Source organism: Poecilia formosa, unplaced genomic scaffold (genome assembly GCF_000485575.1).
Source record: "Poecilia formosa unplaced genomic scaffold, Poecilia_formosa-5.1.2 Scaffold36, whole genome shotgun sequence".
Lineage (NCBI taxonomy): Eukaryota > Metazoa > Chordata > Actinopteri > Cyprinodontiformes > Poeciliidae > Poecilia > Poecilia formosa.
This window is the reverse complement of record NW_006799975.1, coordinates 825,996-838,409: the sequence shown is the minus strand read 5'-3', so window position 1 is coordinate 838,409 and position 12,414 is coordinate 825,996. Positions and strand designations below refer to the sequence as shown.

At 38.8% G+C, this 12,414-nt stretch overlaps 1 protein-coding gene across 3 annotated transcripts in view; it reads right to left on the bottom strand.

Moving 5' to 3' along the window:
• Positions 1–4,567: 4,567 nt before the first annotated feature.
• cdk14 (cyclin dependent kinase 14) overlaps positions 4,568–12,414 on the bottom strand; it is a 172,033-nt gene continuing 164,186 nt past the window's right edge. For 2 of the 3 annotated variants that reach the window (XM_016670638.1, XM_007550415.2), the window contains exon 14: positions 5,517–10,573. The gene's annotated coding sequence lies outside the window, so the exon portion shown is untranslated. Of the gene's footprint in view, positions 10,574–12,414 lie in introns of all 3 variants that reach the window. The other variant, XM_007550414.2, reaches the window with a different exon arrangement.

Below are 12,414 nucleotides of genomic sequence, written 5' to 3'. Positions count from 1 at the left end.
TACTGCAAAACAAGCCTGTCTGTTGCTGTATTCTCATCTCAGTCTGTTCTCCTTCTGGGATTTCTCTCATTGAGCTCAATTTCTCCGAACAGGAGGCAGAGTTGTGAACCATGACATCGATTTTCTGAACTGTTTTAGAATGAAGCCATTCAGTCTGTGTTGACTATTCTTCCAAATACTAAACAATTAGTCAGAGAAAGGAATGTTTAAGACATTTTGTTAAGATTTCATGGCCCTGTAATCCCTATGAGGTTGTTTATGGCGCATGCAGTTTTTGGTCAGCTTCATTGAGCCGATGCATTACATAAGCCACTGTTACATGTTAGCAATACATAAAACATATACAACTTGAACAAGATGAGCATGAATAAATAAAGGAAACATTTGGAGAAATAAATGAAAGTTCCTCAAGTTAGTCAAAGTTAATGTACAAGAACAAGTGTGTAACAGAAAGATCATACGGAAAAATGCTAGAAGATACTTTCTATCAGTGAGTTCCAAAATAAGACAACATAATGTTCTGTAGAAACAGGACTGTTACAGTAAATCAGTTCAAATTTTCCTAAAGTCAATGTTAAAGCTATTAGTTTGATGCAGCCAATAGTATCAGTCAACACATAAATTATTTTAATTACTAAATTAATTTGATGTTTTTTTAATTATTACATTCCCCACCCCCAGCCCTATAAGTCATGTGCACAAAACTACACTCACTGAGTCTCTGCAAACAAAAACCATTCTCTTCACATCTACTTCCTGTTTACTTCTGTCTTACTTTCTCCAGCTTTACAGCTTCCTCTCTGTCTTCCTCTCTCTTTTTGTGTCTGTCTTTTTTTACCATCTATCATTTTGTATATTAAATCCATCCATCCATATTTTATCTGATTGTATCCAGGATCTCATTCCTTCAGTCGTGATCTGTGTCTCATGACTACAGCTAAAGGTTGGAATGTAGACAGACTGGTACAGTGAGCTTCACTTTTTGGTTTCTTTACCACAACATTAGTGGAGTGCAGGCTCCAATTGCTATCAGTCTCTCCTGCCATCACTTGGGAACCAGGCAAGGCCAGTTTATTCATACAGCAACATTCACACCCCAGGCAATCCAAAGTGTGTTACGGAAATTAAAAATTAAGCATAAAAACATTACATTAAAGATGAAAATGTTTACAGTTTGTTAATTGGACGTTTTCCATCCTGATTTAAAGGAAGCAACGATTTCTGCTCCTCTCAGGTTTTCCGCAGCTGAGGAGAATAGAAACCTCACCCGGTGTGGCTCTGGTCCAGGAACCAAGAAAGAAAGAGTTCTACAGAGACCAAGTTCTCATATTCTTCTGGTAACTCAGAAATGTGTTCTGGATTAAAAACCAGTAGTGCTTTACTGGCCAATACAAAGCCTGTCCTTCTACACACTGAGAGCCAGAGCAGATATTTAAAAACTTTTGTAATCTCATCCATTTTCCTGGTGTTGGTCAGAACTCTAGCAGCAGCACTTTGTATGCCAGATTAATTCTATACACACACCAGTAAAAAGCAGCACTGTTTCTTATTTTAAGTCAAGCAATGGATCAGAAATACTTTCATGCCCCTCTAGTCACTCAGGCGATCACATGAACATGTTGAGCTGGTCATCTCAGATCTTAACTCTACTGAACATTTTTTTTTCTAGTAATTTTATGACTTCCTTCTGGTAATATATTTTTTATCCAGCTAATATTATGACTTTATTCTCATCATGAAAAAAATAATTCTCTTAGTCTTACCTCTGCCGTTGTTTTCATCTCACTGTTACAAACATCTCCAGCTCCATCAGCTGCCTACTGTGTTTTCACCAGTGTATACTGGGCTCCTTCTTCTACTGGGTTTAACAGGCAGCCTGTTGGTTATTTTGAGCTCTGCTGCCACCTAGTGATCGGAGCCTTGTTTAGTAGTCAAACATGAAAAGACGATAATAGTTGCACAGTGGTGCGGTTGGTAGAGCTGTTGCCTTGCAGCAAGAAGGTTCTGGGTTCGATTCCCGCCCCCTGTCTTTCTGCATGGAGTTTCCATGTTCTCCCTGTGCATGCGTGGGTTTTCTCCAGGTACTCTGGTTTCCTCCCACCGTCCAAAAACATGTCAGGTTAATTGGCCTCTCCAAATTGTCCCTAGGTGTTGTGTCCCACATGTGTGTCCTGTCTGTCTCTGTGACAGACTGGCAACCTGTCCAGGGTGTACCCCACCTCTTGCCCGGAACGTTAGCTGGAGATGGGCACCAGCAACCTTCCCGACCCCATTAGGGACAAGGGAGTAAAGAAAATGGATGGATGGAAAAGACAATAAACTCTCCCTTCATCTCAAGCCTCATCAAACAGAGTTTGCTAAAGTCCCATTCCTCCTGACTGAAGACCAGTCTGCTTCTCAGCTGATGTCTTAGATGTTGTTTCAATATTTTCACACTATGTTCTTTCCTCTATTTTATGATGATGAGTAAGTCTGCAAACTGTAAGTTTGCTTTTATTTTGCAGTAAGCCTTCCTCCTGCCTAAATAACCTTTCAGTCCATGTCTACCTTTCAGTCCATGTCGGTACATTTCACATTTGGATAATGACACTGTCGTCTTCACGTCATCTTGGTTTTTGTTCTGCACATTTTGGACCAAAAGACATTAATCTTTTGGTCTTCTTCGTGATTATATGGTTTTTGGACAACCCCATCATGTCCATCCTGCTTGAACAGAAGAACACAACAACTTGAAGCATCTGCAAACTGTCACCAGGATCAACCAGACTAGAGCAGCTCCATGATTCTCATCCTGATATCTTGGCTTAATTTCTTTTGAAACACACACCTGAAACACACCAGAAAGCAGTGTGTTTCAGGTGTGGCCTTAAAAATGTTCTTGCTAAGTTTTCTGGCATTAAGCAAAGAAGAATAATTTGGTAATTCTAACTGACCTAAAAAAAAAGAAGCTTGATCTGATTTAACTTCAGATGGCGAGAGAACAACGTGTCCGTGTCTTTGTATTTTGTGTATGTAAATATTTGGTTTCAACTCTACATACAAACCAGTGTGCACATTTAGAATGAGTTTAGTCACAACTTAGTAACAAGCTCTATCAGAAATTACATTGTGATTTAAAACAAATATTATTGTGTTATTTTCAGAACAGTTTACACGAAAGATGTTGAAGGAGGGAGAAGTGTAATAGGTAGCTCATAAACTTAACAGCGCGTTCCAATAGGCAGCAGTTGCCCTGCTACCCTTTGAAATTTTCCAGTTGGGAATTTTCCACTGAAGCAAGGAAGGCGTGCAGGACGGCTGCACTGCTCACAGCTCAACCCAGTGTGAGAGCTCCTGTCTGTCACTTTAAGATCATGATGCCATTTCATGTAATGAGCCTTTGCACCAGGATACTCAGAACCAAAGAAAAATCAGACAAAAGATGGAGAATGCATGAGTCTATTCATGCACAGAGAAGAGAAGAACCACACCTTCATCTGTCTGCCAGAGACAGAGGAGAGCTGCATACTAACAGAGGAATGCTAGTTTTTACTTGGACTCCACATGTAGAGGAGATGCAGCCTAACCTGTGTCATTAACACCAGCTGGGCTCTGTCAGAAGGATCAAAGCTACATGAGACGGCCTACATGTAAGGAGTCATGTGGAGATTTCAGAGAAATATTTGTACCTTTACTAATGTCTATAATGTACCCGTTATCAAATGTTTTACTCTCTTTGTTTTTCTTTCCTATAAAAAGTACTCCTGGTCCTGTTTTTTTGTTTTTTGTTGTTTTTCTGTTTCCTTTTGTTGTTCTGAACCAACAGTAACACAAGGCGGTTCATTATGAGCCTGGTTCTGATGGAGGTTTCTTTATCTTAACAAAGGTTGTTCCATTCCACTGTCGTCTCATGCTTACTCAGACTGAGGGATTATTGAAGTGAACAACGCGACGCCGTCAGCTGGACTTCCTTAGACATCTGGCTTATGTCGTGCATGTGGAAAAGTCTCCATCAAGACTTCTTTTAATGTCCAAATGATACTGAAAAGGGAAGTGTGGGAAGTTGTCTTATTAAAAATGTAGAAGAGACATCTATGTCACATTACAACGTGCAAAAGATGTTAGCATGAAGGTGTCTGTTGGTGTCTGAAAGGAATGGTCACTGAAGATAAACAGAAAAGACAGATTTTCTAGCCCCTTTTTCCTCTGGTATTCACACATTTAGCTCCCACCACAGATTATTTTCCAATTTTGGAATTCCAAAAGGCCAATATTACTTCCAGTCAACAAAATACATGTTGGTCAAGTTCAGATGACTTTAAAAATGTCCCATCTAATCTCTTTGTACAGAAACTTTAAATCTTTTCAAAAATAAATGTCTGAATTCATAAGACCCTTGAAGAATTTTATTTCAGGTAAACAACATTAAACATTTACAGAAGGACATTACATCTTCCATAATAACATTACATAGAGGTTGTAACAAATAATGCAACAGCTATCCTAAAGTATACAATATTATTTCACCCCATAAAGTGATTGGCGACTCCAAACCACTTGTGAAAGGATGTTTTTGTTCGGTTTTTCAGTGCAGCGTAGAAAAGAAAAGCAAACTGCAAGAGAAGCTTCACATTAAAATCTTGCAAACACAGATTTATTGATGAGCACAGCCAGGATGCATGTCAGAGCCAACCTACATGTTTATTATAGTCAAACCACTTATGTCCACGTGATAAATGCCAAAAATAGAGGCCTTTCATATATATATATTTATAGAAATATGTGTTATCATACATGACTTTTCATTAGCGCTAAGGAGACTCTTCCAACCCTGTTTACCACCATAAACTAAGCTTCCACCTTTGATATTTCATTTTGCAGTCACAGTGTTAAATATGCAATACCACCCCTTTCACTGGACCTTCTACAAAATGTATGAAGAACATTCCTGTTTGAACAGAGTTTCAACTCTGCCCACGTGGGACTTGAAAAGTTTTACAGCAAACTGCAGAAGCTCCGGGAAACAGTTGGGGGGTGTTACGAAGCAACGCGCAGCACATGGAGAGCGTGCTCACACAGGGAGCAACATAGCAAAAATAATTATTCTTGGCTAATACTGCCTGCAATCCCTAAAGCCACTCGAGGCTGGGCAATCTTAGCGCAGCTCGATGGTATTAACCCTCTTCTGTCACGCTGCTTTAGTGGCATTACCCACCGCCTCTCCTCCCCTTTTTCCTGCTGCACAATCACAGCCTGCGGGTGACACTGAAAAGCTGAAAGATAACTTCAAGTAGAGCAGTTCTACCAGCTCCCCTCTGTCCATGTAAGGGTTCACATCCAGGGATGAGATTTACATTTGTGAGGAAGCCGGCCGGCATGCTCTGCATCCAGCCGAGCAAGAGGCATGAATATTTATGCGTTTATTGTTTAGGGAAAGCCAGAGAGTAAAGTGACCATACAGGCAATTTTTATTTAAAGTGCATTTTTTAAAATGCTGCTGGGTAAGTTAAGCCCATCATCCTTTTTTTTTTCTTTTTATCTTTTTTAAACCTCAGAGGTTCGACTCTGTGGTTGGAAAAGCTGGATTGGAACGGAGTCACAATAAAATGTGTAAGTGCCTCATAAAGCCATCATTTCCCTGTTATTGGTTGGATATTCTGACCTATACGGTGTACTTGGATGTCATTTACAGGAGAAACAGCAGTCGCTGTAATCAACCTTACAAGCAACAGTCTCAGTCCCACCATTTATTCCCAACAGCTCCAGTTCAGCGCTTCAAATGTCAAACTAAAAGAAAGAAAACAGGTAAAGTTATTAAGTGGAAAATGGCTTGTTTGGGCTTTTATTTCTGGTGTGAAAAGGTGAAAAGGTTGTGGTTTCCCCATTTATTCTCTGTTTAGCAGCCTGTTACTGGATCAATATTGAGTGGGTCTGATAATTCCTCAATATGCAACATTTTTTCACATCTGTGATGCATTTGACTTAACTTCTATTTTTAAAAATCCTCTAGTTGAAGTCAGAAACAAACAAACAAACATGTTGTTACTTTAAATGTATCACTACAGGTTTGGACAAACTTTTCTAAATGATTATTTTTTTGGTTGTTGCTATTATGAATTCATGGACTGTATTATTGCCATACAAGGGTACATACGCTAGTAGGGATGGGCCATATAGGTATATTTATAAGGTATTTATTTTGAATGCTACGTACCAATTATCAAACAGACTATACTTCACTATACTGACATTACCACCAACTTACTGTTTCTACTAAGGTAGAGCCAGAACGGAGGGTATGTCAGTCATTTTAGTCTGAGATCTTGACCTGATCACAGCAGATAGACCAATAAATAAGGCTCTTATGCATCATTATAGATTCTTGGTTAGTTTATCCATCTCATGCTGCACCCTCCCATCACCCAGGAAGGAAGGAGACTGTAACATTTGGTTTAATACCAAAGCATGTCATTAGCTAGATTTGGGATATCATACTTAAAAATACAACAGTGGTTTGGATGGAGAGAACTTTTTACTGCAACAGTTGCATTAAGTAACCTTTAAAAAAAAAAAACAAATGTTTTAGTGTGTTGAAAGTGGCGTTGAAAGTAAACTACACTGTAGCTGGAGCTGCAGACTTTGCAGAGCAGTTTCTACTGTTAGGTAATACAGCTGTATTACCTGGAATTGTGTGTATGTGTGTGTACTTGTTTAGCTATCATATTTAGGTCCATTTCTGGCATATTTACTAACCTTTTGAAGATTAATGGGCCTCATGGGGACCAAAGCCCAGTCCTAATATGGAGGACCCGTTGTTTAGGGTTAGGGGTTAGAGGTGTGATGTGAATTAGGTTTTGGTTTGGGAAAATGTCTGGGTTAGGCTTATATGCAGTTACTTAAATGAATGGAAGTCAATACAAAGTCCTAATATGGGTTGAAATACAAACTTGAGCGAGTGCATGTTATTGTGTGTGTGTGTGTGTGTGCGTGTGTGTGTTTGTGTTAGAGAGGAATAGGAACAACATCTACAGTATCCATTTGTCCGTGGCTTTAGATTTGCAGCCTCATGATCTCGGCTGTTCAACAGTGCAGGGCCGTTATTATTGTCTCACTTGTTCTGAAACGGACTAATAAGAAGGAAGCCATTAGTTTGATAGTACTTCACAATTATCACCAAACAACTACTCTGTAATATTCAAATATCTTTACACAAAAAGAAAAAAGAAAGAAATCTTAGCAATAGAAAAACTCATTTTAAACATATTTGCAAATGATGTTACTTTATATAGCTGAGCTTTGTTCAGTAGAAAGTTCCAAAACATCCAGGAAAATATGCAAAGTTTGGGGGGGAAGACATCTCATCTCAACACCCTCAGGAGAGAGTATGTTGGTGGTCTAGGGACGAGTCAAAGTTATGCACAACCTTCGCAGCACAGGCTCCACATAGACCCATCCTTCACACATTTACTTTGTCAAAGAAAACTCTGGTGTAGTCACAAGTCTTGACTCAGGAACAAACTGATACAGGAATCAATATGGATCGATCAAATTTTTTGGCATGTCAGAAAACTTGGAAGATGGATTTTTCAGAACTGGATCAAAACATACAGTGAAGCTTTTCAGCCTATTGCCTTGCTGCTTTGTCTTTATGTACATTAGCTCGTATTCTCAGATGGAAGCACTGACACTTGTATTGCCCATGTTTGTTAAGCTCAAACCTATGTTTCCACCAGAGCCGTTGTGGTCCATTGGAGTATTGCATCTAACAGCACTTTACGCTGTCCCTTCATCATCAATAGGTTCAACACAGATTGTTCAGGAGAAGCTTTCAGGTTGCAACATCAAGATCTGGTTCCATCATGGAGGTCCACTGACGCTGCCCAACCCAATGATAGTGTCCCATTTAGAAATATTAGACTGCAGGAGCCTCATGTTCAAAGAGTGCAGATGATTGTCTATAAATTAAATAGAGAAGCATCAATATTTGACCATGACAGTGGAAACGTCATGGCTGCTGTGGGAGTTTCTATAAATGATAGGCTGTTGGTGAGAAAGCGTGCTGTAGGAAGTACCTTGAACTCCACTGTTATTATTATTATTATTATTATTATTATTATTATTATTATTATTGTTATTAGTTATTATTTTTATTATTATTATTATTTTTAAAGGCTGTGGTAAACAGCACAGTGTGAATACAATATTGGGACATTTCAGTTTATTACTTTAATATTATGCTCATTAAGCCTCTGCGCACCAAACATTTTGTATTTGTTGCATCATCAGCGATTTGACTGAGTGATTACTTCATTTGTTTAAAGGTTAAATGAAACATCAGAACATCCTACAAACTCACAAAAACTGTACATAGATACAGATACATCTGTATCTATGTACAGATATATCTGTATCTATGTACAGATGTAAAAACTACTATAAACTGTTTAAAAAACACCATCAGGTCACATTAGATTAAACTAAATCATCTTTTACTTCCATAGGCTGCCTTCTTGATATTGTCAAAAAGCAATAACTTTTAAATTGTTAGGATTAAAAGCTGAAAACATGAAAATTTAAATGCATGTCAAAAGGACAACCTGTTTTTCGTCTAAGAGTAGTTCAATCCAGTTTTACTTAAATCTTGTATAAGGATTTTAGAGTTGCTGGTAGTTCTGAATTCCAGGAGAGGACAAGCCAAACATCCAACAACCTGCCTGCTATCTGCTCAGAGAGTGAGCCGCTGATTGTCTTTTCCAGTCAACAGAGACAAGGCTGAGGGAACCACAGCCGAAATCACAGCTGGTTCCAAGAAACTTAACATGTAACCCAAAATGGAGGTACCCTGTTCTTTCTCATGATAAGGCTGTTTTCTGGCTCCCCATCATCAACGTTTCCCTCCGCACTCTCCTGCCTTCATTTACAATAACAATGTGTGATAATGTTACTTTAACAGGTATTCAATTTTAACAGGTTTTACAAATCAACCTTTTAATCATTACTATCAATACTTGTCCAATCTGTGCTTTTTTGTGCATCTATCTTATTAAGGAGAATCTCCAAATACCCGTTTTTCAATAAAGAAATAGTTTCTGATAATTCCACCTGCAGGGTAAATGGTTAGCAACAGTGGACTCCCAGCTATTTGCACTTGTGTATTCACTAAATTCTGGATTTTTCTTTGGAAGTATTCACATATTTTTCCATAGAGACTATCTAATAATAATAATAATAATAATAATAATAATAATAAAAAAACAGATTAGGAAGTTAAAATAACTTGGTTCAATGCTACCTGACACACTATTGGCTAGCATTTGTGAACCAGCCAATCCAGGAGTGCCTTTTATTTTCCCAATTATGCCAAAAAGCAAAGATAAGTAAGATTATTGTTGACAGCTTCTGCGTTAGAACTAAGATGGTTTCCACTGTGTGTATAAATGCACGTTAAGATATATTTGGTGTTTGAATGATAAAAATAGGCAGATGTCAGGCTTTTCAGAAAGACTCTCAATTATTTACAGATTTCATCTATTTGTGAGCAGGTGTGGTCCCTAACCCCTGTAAATACTGGGGTCCTCTGTTTTTGGTTCAGCAGGAAATCCGGGCAACTCTTTGTACATGAGACCACATGTTTTTTATGTTCTTTTATTTGGAAGAATTGGGCAGCTTTATCAGCTTCCTTAAAGAAACTAGCCAGGTCTTTTTCTATTTTATATTGACATGCATGATGTAGAGCAAAAAAAATAAAATAAAAATAAAATAAAATAAAACAGCAAAGCTAAATGTTTTAGGATAATTCCCTTTTTTTATAGCTGCTACTGTCTCCTTAACTCCCGGCAACCTTTGAAAAAGAGTTTTTCTTTCAGAAATATTAACCACAAAGACAAAAGTGATTCATAACATCACCAGGAAACGGGTACATTTTACAGCGACTGGTCTCGATCTGAAATATGAAGAATGAAGGACCTCCAACATGGCTGCCAAGGAATGAGTTGCGTCACTTTAAAGCTCTCATCATCATCATCATCATCATGTTTATTGTTTTTTTCTCTCTAAAAGTCCACAAATCAGAGCTGAACTGGACAGAAATGAATCAGAATCCTAAGGACTCCCTGTGGTCGTCAGCGTGATTGGACTGAGCCTCCTGAATGTGTGTGTCTACAGGGAGAGCTTCCCTGGTGAGAGCCGTTCAGTGGTAACAAGCAATAATAATAAAACTGTCCTTTATATAGTTTCTAGATGATTACATCATACATACAAATATACATTCTTAAATAGGAGGCTAGTTACAAACACAAAACACAATATGTAGCGATAGTAAAGTTCTTTTGCTTCTACTGTGACAATGATATATGAGTTATTGGAACCTTATAAAAAGTAAACAAAACTTGCAAATAATAGTTTGAAATCTTAGGTACCATTCAAAATGCACACCTTTTCACTCACCTTCTGATGCATGCATACATCACACATACACACACACATACACACACGCACACTCGCATACATTTTGTGAAGGTAATAAATAGAGAGCTGGGGGTCTTCTCGATGTCACCATCTTCATCTTCACCTTTTCTTTTTTCACAGCAGCCACCTAGAAACAGACAAAGATATGATACAGTGTGTGAGTAACACACTCCAAACCACTGACAGTGTGGAGAAAACACACACCACACATGCTATAATTTGTTCTCATGCTACTAGGGGTTTCACATGAGCTAACTGTGAACTTCTGCATGTGATGCAGAAGTTCAATTGGCCAGCTGACAGATAATCTGTGTAAAGTTTGATCTCCTCCACCTCCTTCCTCTGCTGTTGCAGTCTGAAGAAATGCTCCACTCCTGACCAAAAACAACCAATCAGAGACAGGAGGAGAGTGTTAGTGTTGTCAATCAATGCTGCTCAATATCCTAATGACAGAGAGACAACTTATTGTTCAAGGAAAACCATTGATCCGCTGACATAGGTACCCATGCTAACTAGCCTTAGCATTGGTGGCAGGCTATGTTGTGGTGAATCAGCAGAGAGCAAGAAGAGGGGATAAGCATGAGAGTGATTGGCGGTGATAAGACCCTCCTCCTGGCTCTGATTGGTTGTTTTGGACTCTGTGGGGTATTTCTGCAGTTAGTACTGGGAGACAGCAAAGAACCTCAGTTTCTTTCCCAGACTATGTGTCTGGGGAAAAAGAAATGCCTCTGTCTGGGAACAACAATTAAATCATGGAAATGGTCAAACAAATGTTTTGTATGGTGTCGGGACATAACAGCCTCCTGATCATCAACAGCTAATGCTATTTATAACCTTGATAACATTTGACTGATTTAGCCATTAGTGAAAAAATGCTCTTGTTTAACTTTACTAACACAGTTTACATATCGCCCTGCATAACTGGACACTGCCAAAAGATATATTCATCAGTTGCAAAAACATGTTAATTTCTAAAATAATTCATTTGCTGTTTGTTTTTACTGGAAGAAAAGAAAATAACACAGCAGCAAACCCAGAGCAGAGTTGTGATGTGGCAAAAAGGAGCAGGAAGTGGTCCAAGAGAGATCAGAGGATGAAGAAGAGAAGCAGGGAGTGTAAGCAGGAGAAGGAGTTAAGGATGTCAAGCTGGTGAGAGTGAGGGATTGGGGGGTGGAGAGGATGAAGAGGATGAGCCAGAGAGGAACAAGAGAAGGAGTGATCAGAGGAAAAGGAGGATGAGTAAGAGGTTGATGTAAAGGAGGGATCTGCAGATTAATAAATAATACCTTGCCTCTATCTGGTCTGTTTCCTTATCCCCTCCCTTCTCCCCGTCACCCCCTCAAACTGTCTGAGGATTGGATTCTGCCAATCTTTGGTAGTCAGCTCTCAGCGAAGCAGTCCATTCCACATCAGGAAGCCCAAACATCTGGATGAGTGCTCCTGTAGTTTACCCACTCCAAACATGAGCGTGTTTTATATTGGTGCATGTGACCATGAGAGAATGTGCTGCTGGTGTCCAGAGAACATAGAGAGCAAACAAGAGGCAGAAGATTTTTCATTTGGAACAGGAAGAATCTGAGAATTCTCGAGTCTGTTAACGAGAATCTAGTTCAGTCCAACAGCTGACCAGTTTAGAAACTAGAACAAAACCATTCATTTCAATGTATTTAAATTTGTAATTCAGTAAATATTTAAAAGACAAATGTATTCCATCAGAAGATGTTCCTTCTGAAGGAAGTAAATCAACCTCTGACCTGATTTGGTTGGGAAGGCTTAAATACGTGGTCCAACTCTGGCACTAAAACAAAGCAGTTAAATGTGGTTCATCAAAAAACATGTCCCTGTTTAAACAAAAGCAAATGTAGGGAGCGCACTACAACACAAAGCATTGTGGGTAAACAGAACTAAACCAAACCCAGATGTAATAGGATAGATGGGGGAAAAATGCCCCAAGTCAACGTAAGAAAG